Below are 19497 nucleotides of genomic sequence, written 5' to 3'. Positions count from 1 at the left end.
GTTTTGGAGAAAATAGGAAAAGGAAGGTGTGTTGGATGTGTGCCGCCTTGAGTTATTTGTAAACATTTATAAAAGTAATAAAGGTGGATAGATAAGATAGATAGATAGACAGACAGACAGACAGACAGACAGACCAACCTTCAGACAGACAGACTTGTGAAGATTGTACAGCAGATCCTAAAATCTATAACCAATACTTTCCAGGTCAGGATGAATTTGTAAGAATATACATCATCATATTAATCTTACTTTGAATTCCTTAGTAGATTGTGGGAATGCTCAGCTGAATCTTAATTGAGTAAAGTAACTTACAAAATACCTTATGATATTCTGATTAATATTCTACTTACATATGGGATAGACATCATGTCTAGTACATAGAAGCACAACTGGCTTGAACATAACAGTCAAATATTGCTATTCGGCTGTTCTTCGTAAACTGAAGTACTGAATGGTGTGTATCTCAATCGGGGCAATATATTCTTCCTATTTTTTTATTAATGAATTGAATTAAGAAGTGAAATAAATGAAATTTGCAATGTACAAAACTAGATGAGATAGATTCTATCTTTCTAGCAGGAATAACTGAAAATATTGTTAAGGTTCAAGGTTTTGGTAATGGTTTTTAAAGCCCTACATGGCATGGGTCCGGAGTACCTCGGGGATCACCTGCTGCCGGCGTCAACTTCCCTCCGCCCTGTGCGTTCCCACAGAGAGGGCCTCCTCAGGGTGCCACAGGTCAGAGAATGTCGGCTGGTGGCCCCCAGGGGGAGAGCCTTCTCTGTGGGCGCCCCGGCTTTATGGAATCAGCTGCCGGTTGAGCTCCGGATGGCACCTGACCTTTGCTCCTTCCGACGCAACTTGAAGACCTACCTATTTGAACAAGCCGGCCTGGCCTGATGGGGGATGCGCTGGGGTTTTTATTGGGGATTTTTACATTTTTCTACTGTTTTTAGTTCGGGCTCGTATTTAATTCTCTTTTTAACTTTTGTATTCTGTATTTTTATATGTGCCCTGTTCACCGCCCTGAGTCCTTCGGGAGAAGGGCGGTATACAAATATAATAAACTAAACTAAACTAAACTAAACTAATGGTTAAAAATGGTCTGAAGTAATTAAATAGAGATAAATGTTAAGCTGCATCAACAAAAATATATTTTCAAATCATAAGAACTGCTTTATTATATCTTTCACTGCTTAACTCAGCTCAAGTTCTGTCATCAATAATGGGGACCATATTTTAAAAACAAATCAGAGAAACCCCCAAAAGCTGCAGAGATGAGAACAAATTAAGAGAAAAGGCAGCAGAGAGATCAAGACCTATTAAATGATTCCAGAATGCAGAATAAAGAGCAATGTCTTGTTATAGAAAAATAAATTCTAGGAGCAATCAATTAATCAAGGTAGCAAGTTTTCCTTCAGTGGATGTATTCAAAAAGAGGGTGGATAGATTTCTCTCAGTTATTATAGTTTGAATTCCTGCAGTGAGAAAAGGGCTGGGCCTATGACCAAATAACCACTTTCAAGTTTATGAGACTATGATTCTAAGATCAAGCAGAAGCATAAACTTAAAAGTCCATGAAATTAACTGCAAATAAGAAATTAGATTTGAAAAATAGCAATAGCATTTTATTAATTCCAAGAATAAAATATTTATAGCTTCCCAAATTTAAAATTCTAGTAATAAGAGTTGAGAATGCCATATTTTAAAAATCTGGAAATCTTCATTGTCCGCTACTATTATCACCTAATAGATGGCTTCATAGTCATGTTATTTTCTAAAACAATTTCAACTTTAACATGTTGAAGGATTTGTTCCTTGATATGGGCACAAGTACATGTTCATAATGGTAAACAATATTCATAATCCATGCATTAACAAAAATGCACTATATCAAAAAGATATTCACACTGTCAATACAGTACACTGTTCATAGTAAATGTTACTAAGCTATGTAAAACAGAGAAACTGAAATTCCAAAATTTCTGTACTAGTATACCATTTTCCACTTATTTTCAGACCTAAGCACCAAGATCAATTTTTTACAAGCTTGGTCAAGTTAACATCTATAGTGAAAATTCTCCCATGTCTGCAGAAAGATCTCACCAAATACTCTTACAGGTTTACTCACTCTGAAAATTCATTCTGTGTCTGAGATAGAATAAATACAAGTTTCATAGAAAATATTCAAATGTGTTTTTCACTATTCAGTCTATCATATTCCAATTCTTCTAATATGAAATTCTGTCCTCTTAACTTTGGACTTGGGTTTTAGAACCATGGGAATCTCTAGGACAAATACTATTTTTGCTACTACTTTTTTCAATTTCCTTAGTGTCTTCATTTTAAACCCATTTTCTTATAATTTAATTTAATTTAATTTAATAATATTTCTATACCGCCCTTCTCCCTGAGGACTCAGGGCGGTTCACAGGGCAAGAATAAAATACAGAGTTACAAATATTAAAAGGAAATTAAATAATTGCCCGATTTTAAAACAATTAATATATTACAATTATAAAACCCCAAAGATAATATTAAGAATACAAGAATAAAAAAAACCCACCAATCCCCCATCAGGCTAGGCCGGCTTGTACAAACAAAAACGTCTTGAGATCGCGACGAAAGGAGTGAAGATCGGGCGCCATCCGGAGCTCTACCGGTAACTGATTCCATAGTTCCGGAGCGCCCACAGAGAACGCCCTCCCCCTGGGGGCCACCAGCCGGCATTCTCTGACCGGAGGCACCCTGAGGAGGCCCTCTCTGTGGGAACGCAGAGGACAGCATCTTTTTATTTGAATATATATCATAGTTTTTGGGTACATTATATCAGATTCATTTTCATGGGAATGATGGACAGATGTTGTTCCTTCTATGTACACATTATTCTGCCATACACTCTGTCTTGGAATACTGTAAGCCCAAACACGGAAACTTCACTAACCATTAGACAAACTTGAAATATTGGCATTTTTCCTTTTTCAGTTAGCTTTAAATTCAAGGATCCCATGAGACCAAACTTATATTTTGGCTGAGCTAACAACAAAATACAGGTAGCCCTCAATTTACAACCATTCATTTAGTGTCCGTTTGAAGTTATGACACCAAAAAAGGTGACTTATGACCATTTTTCACACTTACGACCATTGTAGCATTCTCACAGTCATGTGATCAAAATCTGGACGCTTGGCAACTAGCTTGCATTATGATGATTGTAGTGTTCCAGAGTCATGTGATTACTTTTTGCCATTTTCTGACAAGCAAAGTCAATGCGGAAGCCAGACTTAACCATGTTACTACCTTAACAACTGCACTGATTCACTTAACAAATATAGCAAGAAAGATGGTAAAATGTGGCAAAACTCACTTAACAATTGTCTTGCTTAGCAACAGAAATTTTTATGCTCAATTGTGATTATAAATCGAGGACTATCTGTACTATAGTGGGAGAGTCAGCTTCATAATTTAACTGATTCAATCTAATTTCAAATTGGTTTACCGCTATATCAGAAACTTTGATTCATATAGTTGTTACGAAAACTGTAATTGTTAAAAAATTGATTAAAAAGTCCCGAACGAACAAAGTAATCTTATCATATAGCACATAGCATACAGAAAGTAACAAAACCACTTCCATTTTATTATAGGGTAGATACTATCTAGTCTTTATTCTTAATTTAGGATTTTAAAAGATCAAAATTATGCTTTTTAAGTCTAAAATTTCAAAATATGTAAATCCAAAGAGATAGTACTGAAACCCAGAAACTAATCACGTCTTAACTGCTTAAAAATTTTTGGGAAGTATTTCAAACTTTAGAATATTTAATCCAGAAAACTGATTTGTAGTAGATATTAGCAATTATACAAATCATTGATCAGCAGGATAAAAAAATATTGTGTTTTATTTCTATTTTAAAGTCAAAACAGTAGATGGATTCATAATTTATGATATCCTATAATATAATCTTAGTTTGAGTTTGCAGTAGACAATTGTAGCTTATTTAAGAAACCATAATACATAGTTAACAAATAATCTGCTTTGAATGAGATGATAAGGACATGCTACAAAATGTGCTGGTGAGAAAAACTACATAATCTTTCCAATCAAATACACACACACACTTCCATTAAACAGTGTAGAAAGAAAGAAAAAAAACTTACAATAGAAGAGGCAAGTCAATGTTCTAGTGATAGGTCTGGGTATATTTTGTAGTTATTTCAGCTATTACTGAACGTATATAATCTGTAACTGAATTTTATAGTAATAGACAAATATAAAGCATCACTACTTAATACTATATGATTATCCAAAAGAAAATTTCTGGGATACAATATTTCTTTTGCCCCTAAATCACTATGTACAAAACATAATGGTTGCTTCAAAAATGTTGACTATCTCTCTGAAATAAACTAAAAGCAAACAGACCATTCAGATATGGTTGATGGTAATGCATGGGATCAGAGTACTTCTTCTAATCACCTCAAAACATTAAAACTGCTGCAGACACATCACTGAACTAAACTTCCTAAGTTGAGGATATCTGGTATGTTCCACAGCAAGGACTGTTCTGCGCTATGTGGTAATCATGCTTGTTGTGGGTACAACTGTGTTTCCTCAATAGAACACGAAATCTGATATGCAGTTTCAAAACACCCACACACAACTGGAATCTCCTATTGAACCCTTGTTTCTACAGCTATATACAGATGTTTGTGCAAGATTGTGCTTAATTTGCATGGTTGCTCAAGATGTGACAAATGGAATGTCCACATAAAATCTAGAACCATATTGAGATGGGTATGAGGTTTCTACAATCCAACATCACTGAATTAACTAGATTCATAAATCAAAACTTGAAGGTAAAGCCCTACAAAATGTTTTGTTGATCTCCATTTTTCACATCTCCCCAAAATAGCTTACAAGTTCTCCCCAGCAAATAATGCCATAGAGCTTCAAATTCCAATAGATTTAGAAATCAGCCAAAACTTATGCCTGATACTGTCTCTTAGAGGGAAAGATATTGTTTTCTTTTAGATTATGCTAAATTCAAAGACTGAGCATAACTGTAAAGATAAGGCAGACAGTTTCAAAATGGAGAAGGGTATTTCCCTGTCCTGTGCTGCAGAAAACCTTAAAATGCCTCTCAAGAATCTACCTCCACCTGAACTTTCAGCAACTGAAAAATGTATTTAGCTTTACATCTATGAATCTTCGACCATGTAACATGTATCTAATGTCATGTTTTTTCCTAATGGTTATGGTTCTATATGTAAAAGAATATTTCCCATTTAGATGCTGAAGACTTTTCAACCTTCTCAAATCTGCAGTGCAAACTGTGGGAAACTGCAAGGTTCTTTTTCTACATAAGCTGTTCAACTTCCAGATTCAGACAAAATTAATAAATAAATATTTTATGTTGTAACAGTACAGTCTGAATCTTCTAGAATTTTTCTATCAATCTTCAAAATAGTAATCACCAATCAATAAAATCTCCTTGCCTTGGAAGAGTTTTAGACTGTTATAAAATTCTCAAGTTATTGTGAGTTAATAGCTACAATAGAGTTGATTACAAAGGATGTCTTCACTCATAGAACACAATTTTCAGATGTGATGCATTGAGTTTGAAGACTACATTTAATTGCAGATCTTAAATATGCTCTGTATCTTATTTCAACAATCATTTATTTGAAAAATCAACAAAAACATTCCCAACAATAACCTGTATAAAGAATTGCATAAAAAGGTAGCAAGAGTTTCTAAAACTTGTCTAATATTTCTAACTAAACTTAGGAAATTGATAACCTTTACAAAATGAGTTCCCCTAGACCCTAGAAATAGTAACATAGTAAAACATAATAGTAAAAAATATGACATGTGTATTTTTAACTATACAGATGTTCTAAAAATGTTGAGTTCAGGAAGAGTAAAAGAATATTTTTTTTTTAAATGAGACACTTGCAGTAAGAATTACACTCAATTTCCAATTATTGGTTTTATGTTTAAAAGAACAAATTTGTCAAATATACATTATATTCAGAATTATCATTAAAATGATGGCCAAAAAGCAATTTTGTTTTTAAATATGAGTGACAGTCCATAGTTTTTTTGGGGAACTTTCATAGTCTTAATGCAAAGTTGTGGTCTCTGCATATCCTATAAAGGAAGGCAGAATTCTCAGTTGTATTCTAAACAATGTATTCAGCTACATTTAGCTTTCAGCCTTTTTATTATCATTGTCAATGAATGGGGCCCTAGTCAAATTAAGCTGCCATTTTAGGTTAAAGACTAAGAGCCTCTGCTGTTCAGCAATAAAACAAGAATACTTAAAGCAACAGATGTAGTATTCTAACTGGGAAAAATATGAATCATGGCTTCTACAAAAATAATTAACAAATCTGATTTTTAAAATTAGTAATACTCACACATTACTGCAAACTAACTGGCTTTATAATTGGGATAAATCAGCTACCCATGCTGCTAGAGTCACAGTCTCTATGATTTTTTTTTTGTCTTGTTACACTGGATGATCTGTGAGAAAAGAGAAATATTTCATTCAACTTTTATTCTTGTATTTATTGTACATATTAAGATACATACAAATAGATTTCTTCAATTAAAAAGATGAGTTACAGCTCAAAAAAATAAAATTAAGGAACTCATTTCTTTTGCAGGACAGGGCAATTACTGATTTGAGATTTTAACTTTCCAAACTGAAATACACAAGAATCAAGTATTGGGGGGGGGGTTCCCTATCTTTTTTAACCTAACTAATCCTACTAAAAAGCATATTGAATAGCTCACCAAACAAAAACAAAGGCAAACTAGAAAGTGTAGACTGTTGCACCTAACATTCCCTTAATATTTCAAAGGAAACTCCCCGTGTCCTGCTACTTTTCTTTTGTCTATTGTCTCCTTAAAGAAACTACTTTCAAGCAAAGCGTGAGCAATATTCAAAAGTGCTTTGGAGAAACTCTCCAATTTACTGCCTACCCAGACTGTCCCATAAGCCTGGTGTCTCCCCAGCACTGCCCCCATTCTCAGTTTAAGAGGGTGTCAAACGCTCCAGGAGACTGCCCCTTATGCAATGCCATCCAGGGGGAAAAAATGAATGCAGTATAATGATGGCTGCTCCTTCTCCGAGACCCACTCGCAACACTCTCCCCACCCCCCTCATCAACTCCCCCACCAACATCCTCCCCTCCCGCGTCCGTTTCCCACTTCCACCAGCCCAGCGCCCCGCACCAAGGCACCCACCAACCCCAGCCCGACAGAAACCAAATCCCTGGCTAGACCCGTTTCCTCGGCTGAATCAAACCTAAACAGACACACTCACTCCCTGACCGCCTGGCCTCAAACCACCTTTTCCGCTCACCCTCAAAATGGCCTTGGTTTCGGGAAGGGAGGGGGGAAACTACGAACACCATAGAAACCTTCTCGGCGACCCGCTTCTGACCAGGGAAGAGACAGAAGCGCGCAGGCGAAAGGTGGCGATGTTGCTGGGGGGGGGGGGGGAGGAGGAGGAGGAGGAGGAGAAAGACATACACGGAGAGAGAAAGGGAAGCAGACTTGGTCCGCGGGGTTAAGTCTCTATTATGTTGTTGTTGCTGGTGCTGCTGCCGCCGCCGCCGCCAGCCCGCTTAGACAGCGTCTCTCTCCCTTCTTCCCTCCCTCTCCCGCCCGCCCCCCCCAGTTTTCTTCTTGGGTTGTTAGGAAACAGTAGGGAACCCCTCCCCGAACCGTCCCCCGCGTGTGACTCCCGTTTCACTCCCACCGCCGACCTCCCCGCTTCTCTTCAGAGAAGACAAATAACCCCGGCGCAACCTCGTGCCTCTCCCCCACCCACTCCCCCCCCGCGCCACCATCACCTCCATTTCCTTCAGCTCTCCTCTTTCTCTCCTTCACTTCTCCCCTCCGCCTCCAACAGCTCCATGTGTCCGCGATGAGCCCCCGGATCAGGCTAGCGGGAGGCGGGGAGGGCCGGCCCCCGCACTTTGTTAGCGCTTGTTGTGCTGCCAGGGCCAGGAGCGCTCGGCATGGCCAGCAGGGCGGAGGGAGAGCGTTCCCGGGAGTCCCTCGCTCCTCCGCCTCCTCCCCCCCCGCGCCCCCTCCGATCCCACGGCCAGCCCCGCTTCTCCCCCTGCCTTCAAAGAGACTTTCATCCAACTTTTCCTCCTATTTTAATCGCCCTCCAAACTTGCGCTCGAGGAAAGAACCGGGGAGGGGCGGAGGGGAGAAGAGGTCAGAAAGAGAAGCGCCGCCGGAGTCGCTCCGGTCCCGCTCTCCGGTGTGCTCGCTTCTCCCTCCTCCTTCCTTTCTCTCGCCTTCCCCCTCTCCACCCCCACATCCTGGAAAGCTCCTCGGCCGGGGATGCACATGGACCAGAGCAGCACCGGCGGAAACCGGGCGAGGATCCGCGCACGCACACACTGGCTCCATTGCTCTCCTTACCCCTCCCCCGACCTGCTGTGGGGCCCGGTCAGCCGGGCAGCAGCTCCGGAGCCGGTGCGCCGTTGCCCTCTGGCTCGCCCCGATTCTCAAGGCGAGCTCACTTACCGGGTCAGGACGGGCTCGGCGCCGTCCTCGGAAGCGGAGCCGGAGGTGAGGACAGCCGGGGCGCCCGGGAGCGCCTCTTCCCCGCAAACAAACAAACAAACAAGCAAGCAAGCAAGCGCGGAGAGAAGAGACCCACACAGGCGCACACGCACCGGGAGTTGGTTTCGGCCGGGCAGTCAAAGCGAGGCGGGCGGATACCCCTGATCCGGGCCGGCCGGGGGTCACTGAGGGTCCTCGAGGTTTCTACCGGGTCCCGGATCTGCTTCCCTCCTTTGTGTAATTTCACTCGATTCAAGTTTAATCCGATAGTTCCCGAGCGCGTCCGCAGAAGCCGAGGGACACCAGCCAGCCAGGCGGCTGCCGCTGCTACCGCCCCCTGCCTGTCCGCTCGCTGGCTCACTCCGCCCGCCACGAGGCGCGCTCCCGACGCCACTATCCACCCTCCTTTCCGTGGGCGAGCGGGAGGGAGGAAAGAGCGCGCGCTCCCCGGGCCCCGCCCCCTAACGTCATCAACTGCTGGCATAATTTATGCAAGAATCCAGACCTCCTAAAAAGCGGAGGGGGGGAAGGGTCAGGTCACTAACCTCCCCCCCCCTCGCGGTGGCCTTTTCAGTCCGAGAGGAAACTCCTCCCATCCTCTCCCGGGAAAGGAGGACGCAGGGAAGATGTGTAGTGGGGGAGGGGACGTCAAATGTTGACAGGGCGCTGGGGACACAAGAGCTCAGACGAGTCAACACCCGGCTCTTGGCTCTCCCGCCGCTCGCTCGCTCCTTCCTTCCCTCCCTCTCTCCCTCCCATCGAGGAGAGGAAAGAGGAGATCGAGTCTAACGTGCCGCTATAGAAGCGGCAGTGGCGCCCTTCTTTATCTACTTGCCCCACGGGCAAGAACCGAGAACCCCGGAGGGAAAGACGGCATTTGCCGGAGTCCTCGTGGCTCCCGCAGAGGCGGCGTTAAGCTGCCCACAGAGAACACGCCTCGGCCGGCACTTTGCCACTGCTCTTCTTTCCTTGGAAAAGTTTCCCGACCTTCACGAGCAGGGAAGCTTCTTTGTCTGTTATCAAGTTTGGGAACAAATAAAGAAAGGCACCTGCAAATCTTCAACTTTCCGCTTCAGCAAGGAGTCGTTTCCTGGGATTCCGTCTGTTAACAGCGGAGGCGCAGGATCCCTCAACACGGGACGGCGATTTCTCCCGTGAGCGGATCCTCTGGGCTCCCCGCTCGGATCCCTTCGCGATATATGGGCCATCGTGGCCAAGTTCATAGGGATTGTAGTCTACCAAATCGAATGGTTTTCCCCCCCAAGAAACATTAAGTCTTGGATGTGCTGTTTCCAAATTACATTACGACTGCCTCAGTGATACAGCATGTGCATAAATATTAGAAGACAGGATGCAGGGTGATGTGGATTCGTCAGAAATTATAATGGGAGTCTTGCCCAAATACCCTAAGTGAATTCCATAAGACAAATGGCCACATGCTGAAGGGCATCTTTTTCCATTATGGCACCCAAGAGATCCCTGGGTGTAACATAAAGGGGGAGAAATTCTATACACCTCCTGAATTGTAAAGACTGAAATGTTAAACTCTTATTAGTATGTGGACTGAAGTAGAGAAGCACGAGCATTGCCAAGGTGCCCACTATTCCCAAATTAAAAGTATTGAAAGAGAGCCCTCTTAATATATTTTTGTGTGATGTCTCAATGTGGTTATAATTATACAGGGCAAAATTTAATATTTTTAAAGAGTTTAATTGGAAGATATTCAGGTCAGGATACCCAAGTTAACAGACATAGAGTCCAGATAAATACTGTGGTTAGGTCACTGACCATTTTACTCCAGATTTCTTGTGTCTGGATCATCAAAATCCATGTTTGCTAGCTGTCATTCCTACTGTTATTCTTCTGATACGAGTTTAGTTCATGATTCACGATTTTTTATATGTGAAACTGGCAGAGTAACAGGTGCACATTTAAAATATGTTTCTCAATTATTAGAAGCACCTGCTCAGCAGTAATGCACTGAAGATGGTGCCTGGAATCAGATTAGAATATTGGTCCACATAACTCAAGATGAGATGGCCTGCAGGATTTCCATACATTTTACAGTTCTACTTTTGCATGAAAATACAGTTTAACATAAACTGATAACACAGACTGACTATGTGGCCGAGGCTTTGAATGTTGAAGTTTACCACTTTAACTGTTGCTTGGTCCACATGTAACTTTAGGATTTTACAATACATTCAAAGTAAAAATGCTCAGTAAAATGGCAGAATGCTAATAAACAATAAAGCAGCTAAAGAAACCTAACTTCCTGTTCTATTTGATTCTAACTAAAGTATGTAAATCACCACGAATTTGTGAAAAGTAGGATGAGGAAAGAGACAGGATTAAAGTATGGGACTCATAGAAACATGGTGTGGGACTATCTCTTGACTTTGCTTAGATGTTATAGAGATTTATAAAGCAGTACCTTGAACATCTTAAAAACAGTGTGGTAATTACCAGAAGTATAGCTGAAGCTGAAAACAAGCTTTGTGGAATCTTCGTGAAAATGTTTGTTGTGGAAATGATATACATTTAATATACCTTTATTTCAAGAAAGCATTTAAAAAGTATCCATTGAATTCTGAGCAGCAAGTTAGTTAAGTGTAGACCGAGTGCATGATGAAAGGAAAAACTTGCAATAAAAATATTCAAAGAATGTTCATCAATGGTTCTTCATCAGAGAGGTACAATAAGGTTCAAATATCTTATTTAAATATTGTTATGATTTGGATTAAGAAATCCAAAATGTGGGAATCCTTAACACATTTTGGATAGCACAAAATTGGATGGAACCGGTAATACTGAGGGGTCCTTGGGACTTTCTGACCTTGTTTTCTTACAGAGCACTGATGATGTTATGTATAGTTTGGGTAATGAAACATTTGCAAGACGTTCAGAGAGTATCAAAGACCCTTCATTTTACCCGAGCTAGAAATATTGTCCTTTATTGGAACAGTTAATACTCTAGAATGGGGGTCCCCAACCTCCAGTCTGTGAATTGGCACCGGTCCGCAGCATGCCAGCAAGCGGGCTGCACAAACAAGTAAAGCTCCATCCTTGGGATGCAGGTAGTATTCAAAACCACATCCCCTCTGATCCGCAGAAAAACCTTTATCCATGGCACCGGCCCCTGATGCCCAAAAGGTTGGGGACCTCTGCTCTAGAAGGCAGAAGTAACCTTCATAGGAAACAAATCTATAACATAGATCCACTTTATTCTGTACTGATCAGATCCCATCTCAAATACTAATTCAATTTCTGGGTATCGGACTTAAGAAACACTGAGACAAACTAGAACATAATCAGAGAAGTGCAAGAAAAATGATCAGAGACTAGAAACTAAAACCTATAAAGAGAAATTGAAGAAGCTGCATGTTTAGCCTTGAAAAAGGATGACTGAAGAGAAATATGATTACATTCCTCAAATATATGAAATATTATACATACAAAAACCCTGTTCTCCATCATTTCAGAGTTCATCATAGAATAATAGTTTTAAATTATAGGAAGGTAAATTTCATATGAAGTTTAGAGGAAATGAACAATTTGACCTGGAGAATGGTAAGCTCTTCTTCACTGACTGAACAATAGCAGAGGTTAATGGTCAGTCTGCTGGGAATACTTTAATTTAGACTGTTATATTGAGAAGGGAAATGGGTAAATGGCCTAAATATTTCTATGATTCTATGAGTTGAAGCCAAGATGTCCATTGCTAAGCAAGACAGGAGTTTTTCCTACCGTACTTTATGATCTTTCTTGCTACAGTTGTTAAGTGACTCACTGCAGTTATTAAGTTAGTAAAATGGTTATTAAGTGAAGCTGGCTTCCCACTGACTTTGCTTGTCTGAGGCTTGCAAAAGATGATCACATGACCCCATGTGATCACGGGACACTGCAACTCTCATAAATACATGCCAGTTACCAAGCATCCAAATTTTGATCACATGACTATGGGAATTCTGCAACAATCATAATTGTAAAAAATGGTCATAAGTCACTTTTTTCAATTTTGTTGTAACCTTGAACAGTCACTAAATGAATGGCTGTAAAACGAGGACAATCTGTATATACTGCACTGCAGTGCAATAGAGTACTGCATAATTTTATTTTATTTGCCAAATTTATATGGCTGCCCATTTCACAAAACAAATTACTCTCAGAAATGTACAACAATCTAAAAAATAGTCAATAATGATAATAATAATTGCAAAAGACAGCTTTACTTGGAATAGCTTATATCCTGCAATGATACCACTAACACTATCAAATATCAACATCTGCCTATCCTAGGTCCTTGGTAAGGAATCAATACATGAATTAAAATGCTAATTTCAATCTGAGTATCTGGATGACTGTGTGACAAACCATAAACACCATCTGAAATAGAATTGCTATTCAACACTGTCCGTATATACAGCTAAGATATTGGAATGGAGTTTGGACTGGACAAAAGTGCATGCTTACCATCAAATGGGGAAAAATAGTGAAAACTTTAGGAATCAAGATGCCCTATGGAAATAACATCAAGAGTCTGGATGAAGATCACTACAAATATGTGGGCATCCTTCAAGGTGACAACATCAAGCATACCAAGTCAAAAAAAAATGAATACATCAAGAGAGTGAGAAGGATCTTAGAGTCCAAATTAGTGGAACCAATACCATCAAGACAATACCTGGGCAATTCCAGTCATTAGATACACATCTGGAATAGTGAAATGGACTCAAGCATAACTAAAAGCCCTGGATAGGAAGACCAGGAAAATAATAATAATGAATCATGCCCTTCATCCATGCAGCAATGTTGACAGACTCTATTGTCAAGGAAAATAAGTGGGCATGGAATATTGCAAGTACATCAGATGGTTGAAGAACAACAAAAAAGGGCCATTGAAGAATACCTGAAAAACGATGAAGAAGATGCACTGAAGCTAGTATACCAGGAAGGCCTACTGAGTACTGAAGAGAAACAAGCTGGCCTACAAAAAAAGACCAAATGGAGAACAGAAAAGAGGCACAGGAAGACAAAGCATTACATAACCAGTACATTAAAAAATAGCAAGGGAAACCTATAATAGCAAGACTCAACAATGGCTAAGAGCAGGAAAGTTGAAGAAAGAGACTGAGGGACTAATTTTTTTCCTGCACAAGATCAAGCCTTAAGAATAAATGTATACAAAGCCAGAATTGAGAAAACAGCAACAGATAGCAAGTGTCGCCTCTGCAAAGAAGCTAAAGAACCAGTGTATCACCTGGTTAGCTGCTGCAAGAAGATTGCACAGACTGATACAAACAACACCATGACAAAGTAGCAACAATAGTGCATTGGAAGGAAATAAAGTGCTCTGGGACTTTAGAATTCAAACAAACAGGTATCTGCCACATACTAGGCACCCGTGACTTAACTGCCAATAAGAAAGACACAAGTCTGGACAGTAGACGTGGCAATACTTGGAGACCTCAGAATAGAAGCGAAAGTACTACAAAAGATAACAAAATACAATCCCTCAAATAACCCAGTTCCATGCCCTTTAGCACCTTGAATTGGATCCTTATATATATATATAAGGATATATACATATTAGGCAGCTGTATTAACCTCTAGGCCACAGGTTCTCCTCGCATTTTGGCAGCTGAAACCAGGAAGGAAAGATTAAGTGTCTGACAGAGTGCCCGTCTACCCAAATATGGGACAGAGTAATCTGCCTTTCAGCCCCAATCTAGGAGCGTTTTTGCAGGCAGATGTAGCTACAATGAACTGTGTGTATATAGTATATTTTACTGACAAAGAGTTAAAGAGAGACTAGTATAGCTATTTCGAGCTATTTAGCTCTCATCAGCTAGCTAGCCATACCCTTCTGAGATTCAAACCTGGGCTGCTTTCATATTAGGCAGCTGTATTAACCTCTATATATATCTTCTGCAATGCAGTAGTATATAACAGTGTTTTAAGCATTAGTTACACTTTTATTTAGTTATAATAAATTTCCTGTTAAGAGATGCCAGCAATTTATAAGATAAATATGTCCAGCTTTTTTTCCAGTTTAGTGCCTAAGTTCATTGATTTCCAACAGATTAAGCAGCTTAACTACAATGTATCATTTATTTTAATATGTGGTTCTTTCAATGGTCACACAAACTAGCTTTTGGATTATTATGTCTGAGAGTATATTGGCTATAGTTTTTGCTAAACATGGGTATTCCACATCTGTTGAACACATATTTCCATGCTGTGAATTCCATGTCTATTTTCAGTTCACACTAACATGAGAGTCTTTTAAGTATATGTCACAATTCAATCTGTACTATTTCACTCACCTCTTTCATTTCTTGCAGTTTACAGGTGTCATTTTCAAATAAGTATTTTCAAGGTTTTTGCCATTCTGCACTGCCATCAGAAATTCCTTACCACAAGTCATTATTACGATCCATGCATTTCAGCTTTTCTCAGAGCAGGCACTGGATATGCTTTACTGCAGGTCATGACACATGTCCATACATTCAGAGAATTAATATATAATCTCTCCCTATCCTCAGATAGCTTCTCATTTCTAGATCTTAGAGGTTCAAACCAAGATATCAAATATAATGCAATCTAAGAGCTTATTGTTCAAGAGAAAGGATGTAAGATTATTTAAGGTCAGAAGAAATATTATCTTGCCCAACTGGCAATATATTGATAGTATCACTAAATGCCAACTGAATTTAAGTGTTTATCGGTATATACAGTGCTTAACTATGGCTTTGTAAGGTTTTAAGTATTAGCCTACATACTTCTGAGATTTATACTAGAAACAAATTTTGCCCATTAAGTGCATACATAAATTTGTTAATAAAGCAGATATGGGGAAAGGGAGGACAAACACTAATACTTAGCAACAAAATTAATCCCATATTCTTTCTAATGCTGATCATTTTTTTCATTTTAATTAATTTGGAAACAATATTTAGCATGGTCAATATTTTATATACTACAGCAGCTTGTTCAGAACTGTATTCTTGAAAGTTGATTGTCTTGACTTCAAATTATTGTGTGTGTGTGAGAGAGAGAGAAAGAGAGAGAGAGAGATGCCTCCTTTTTCATTCAAGCTAATTTCTTAAAGAACTAATATTATCTTGAAAAACAGAAAAGATAAATACAACCAGAACTGAGACATGATTCTTGATGAGATATTCTGAGAGATTTTTTTTACCAAGATAAAGGGAATACATTTAACATTTCCTTGATGGCATGTCAAAAAAGAAGGGGAAGGGGAAGAGTGAGAAATCTCAAAAGGCATCATGTTCCAGTTAAAATATGTATCAGAAAAAGGATTTTAATTGAACAAAACTTTACTAAGCTGGATAATAACATTCTCTATTTCAGTTTTAGTGACAGATCTTTATTAAGGATAGAAATCAAACATACAATATTCTCACTTAAATTCCAAAAGTACAGCATTCATAACCTTGAAAACAAGAGATCCACTTTTTTAAAAAATAGAAAAACAGAAAAAAGATAAGTTTGCTCATGGACAATTTGGTTTAATCACTGCCTAAGCGATTAAACATATAAGATGCTTATGGAACAGGATGAGAAGCTGTCTCCAGTGTATTTGTAATGTCACTGTACATACGTCAGGGCAGCACGCAAGCTTGTAATAGAAACTTGTCAGTTCTCCTTATGTTTAGGAAACCAGAACATAATTCAGTGTAAAATTTTCACTGTTAAATAATTCTGAAACAGTATTTCAGAGCTCCTTTTGTGCAGAATATTAAGAAATATCCTTATTCTTCATGCATATTTAGACTACTTAAGATTTTTTTTATAGATAATGGAATAGCATGTTTCAGAAAGCATAAGCATGAGTAAGAAGTACTTTGCTAGAACTAGTCTGAAAACTAGCTTAGGGTTGTGACACACAAACTTCCTGAAAATGGAGGCTTTACCAAGTTGAAAAGATCCTCAGTGAATCACTCCAGCTCATTGCAAAATCTTGAACAATGCAAATGCTTGTGCAACTGCCAGTAGTCCTAAGTACAAGTTTTGTAGAGTTTGCTTGCCTATATTGAATACAAATATGGAATTGAAATAGCCTCTTCAAATTTAAGATTCAGATTTCATTTATACCACAATGACTAATTCAAGGACGTAGGAGGAACAAAACAAAATTATCTGAAGCTAGCGAAATAAAATGGCTCATTCTTGAAAAACAGGTTCTCTTTGGGAAGAGTTTCTGGAAACATAAACTTCCCGATGACAGATAACAAGAGTCTTTGCTTTAAACAAGAAAGAACTTTATCTGCAAAAAACAGACTGAAATGAGAACAAGTCGTTCCTTCCTTCTCTCATTAAGCCTGCAAAGCCTGTTGTACACTTAGAACACTTCCAGGTGCACGGAGACCGCCATCTCCGAACTGTTACTTCAACGTCCCCCACAGCTTCAAACCTCCGGGTGGCTCGCAAATGCCCCCCCTTTTTCGTCTTCTCCCTTACATACCTCCACCCCCCCACCCACCCCAGGCAAAACGGCCCCTCCTGACTTCTGCTGCCCAAGATTCCTTTGACCCATCCACAACTACCTTCCCACCTGTTTGGACTCTTCCTCTCTGCACCTCCCCTCCTCCCCTGGCATCGCTGCCGCGCGTCTTTTCTTTTCTGGAAACTCTCGAGCCTCCACAGCCCGAAGGGCATCCTGTCTGCCCCGCTCCGTTTCCGTTCTTGACACACACCTATTGCTGAGCGCTAGTCTTTCTTCTCCCGGGATTCCATTTCCCCGACCCAGTTGTTCCTCTCCGTGTCTTACGTCACAGTCTCAGGGTTTTCCTTTTCCCTGACGGCACTTTTCCCTCAACGCGCCATTGGTTCTGACCCTGAGCCAATGGTAGGAGGTACGCCCCTCCCGCTCCCCTCCAACTGACTGTGCCGGTCCGGTCCGGCTCGGCGCGGCACGGACAGATTCCCCAGTCCCTGGGGATTGGGCGTCTGTTCAAAAGTGGGCGTGGAAAGAGATGGGCTGGGGAGGGAAACTCTCAGAGCACCAGGTGGCTCTGGGCTGGTCCCGGGAATCCGCGAGGAGGAGCTGGGCGGATTTAAAAGGGGAGGGCAGGCGCGGCTTGAAGGAGGGCTCCGTGGAGAGGCGGCTGATGTTCGCGGAGAACAATGAGCCGAGCTCCAGGGCCGCCTCTAGGACTACTGAATTTCCACGTTCATTTTTTTCCAGACGCGAAACGGCGAGATGCCCCTTCCTTGCAACTGCAGCTCCACCGCGAAAACAAGCGGGCACAAGCGCCCCGACGGCGGGCTTCCCACCCCAGAACGCGCTCAAGGAGCTTCCGACCTCTCCCGCCTCCGCTTGGGTATCCCTTGCAGGAAGCAGCAAACGCTCCGCGTTTCATGATCTGCTGTTCCGCCAGTCGGGGGAAGCGTACGCCACCTAATGCAAGCGCAAAAGCCTCGGTCCTCTCCCAGTTCTTTGATGATCCACACAGGAAACCTCATCAGAAGCCCGTTCAGGAAATGGAGACCCCCTTCCTCCATCAATAACACAGGCAAGGACAGGGAGTCGCCCCCGCAAAGCAGCCGTCGGTCCCCTAAGTAGTTCACCCACAGGAAGTGAGAAAACCCTTCATGTTGGCCGTCAGCGTTTCCCACAGGAAACTCGAGGCCTCTCACAAAAGAGCTCGGCGTTAGCTGCTCACCGGGCTGTTAACCATGTTGCTTGCTTGCGCCACTCGCCCGGAGCCTATTTCATCCGTAAGCGGGAACCAAAGAATTATTGAAGCTATGCGGAAAAGGAATTTACAGTGAGTTCTGCCTTGCCTTCAGGTGGCCAGTGACCGTGAAAAGGGTCGTTTCTGCTCCGTTTTGCAACGAAGGAAAGGAGTTGAGCTGGAAGTGTTTGAAGAATTATAATCTACAAAAAACAAACAGTGGCGTTAACTCGGTACAGAGCTTTAGTTTACACCCCTCCTTTTTACACCCTCTTTCAAATTCAATTATTGAATTTATTTCCGGAGAAGCACTGCTCCCCTAAGTAAAATATTGCGCTAACACAAGACCATAGTTTACCATTAATATCCTTGAGTACTCGAGTTTTCTTGGGTTTAAATGAAGTTTGTTTCATGTATAAAATGGACTAAATTCCCAGAACAAGGGGAAATGTTTCTGTAGGGTTACCCTTATATGGACTGCAAACATTCCCACGACTGCCAGACACAGCAAAAAGCTTTTTTTTTTAATCCCTCGGCTTCCATCTAGTGGAAATGGCCATTCTGATTTTTGCCACACACCTACAATAGTTTGATATAGGATATTGTATCTAATTTGGCAGCATTTCATAGTAAAACATTTACAGACTACACAAACCATACAATATGGTGCAATTCTTTTGGTTTAATGTACCATGTACAAAAAAAAACCCCTATGGTTTATACGGCTGTCCACATAAGTACTATCTGGTTTACATTGCCAATTCAATAAGAAATCTGTGATTTTCTAGAATTCTCAGAATCTCTCCCCATCCCTGATACTGACAGCTGACATGTCATTTAGCAACAACAAAGATCTCAGTTTTCCCTCAATTTAGATGGTTGTCTGACAGACTATAGGACACTGGCCAACTATATTTTAGCTTAGTTGTGTGGATTCCGAATGTATTAATATGTAATTCAATGTGCCATGCATATCCAGAATATTGAAGAAACCATGATTCAGTTAAACACAAGTTATATGTTATGTGAACATAGTAGCACACTGGAAGTGGTGGACTTGTTTGAAAAAGATTCATCTAGATGCTGCAGGCATTGCAAGAATAGTAACTTTACACCAGTGATATACAACTTTTTAGTCACCAGGGATTGGTTTAATGGATAACAATTTTTACACTATAAATTTTTCCACTTGGACCAGGGGGG

The 19497-nt window shown here is 40.6% G+C and overlaps 1 protein-coding gene across 1 annotated transcript in view; it reads right to left on the bottom strand.

Annotated features, from left to right (window-relative positions):
• The window catches only part of CHD7 (chromodomain helicase DNA binding protein 7), a 224030-nt gene extending 215136 nt beyond the window's left edge, over positions 1 to 8894 (bottom strand). The window contains exons 1-2 of the mRNA XM_081324248.1: positions 8555 to 8894; positions 6424 to 6529 (exon numbers count right to left, since the gene is read on the bottom strand). The gene's annotated coding sequence lies outside the window, so the exon portion shown is untranslated. The remainder of the gene's footprint in view (positions 1 to 6423; positions 6530 to 8554) is intronic.
• Positions 8895 to 19497: the final 10603 nt, after the last annotated feature.

This window comes from Vipera berus (assembly GCF_964194415.1).
Source record: "Vipera berus genome assembly, chromosome: 3".
In the NCBI taxonomy this organism is placed as follows: Eukaryota; Metazoa; Chordata; class Lepidosauria; order Squamata; family Viperidae; genus Vipera; species Vipera berus.
This window is presented reverse-complemented; position numbering and strand designations above follow the sequence as displayed.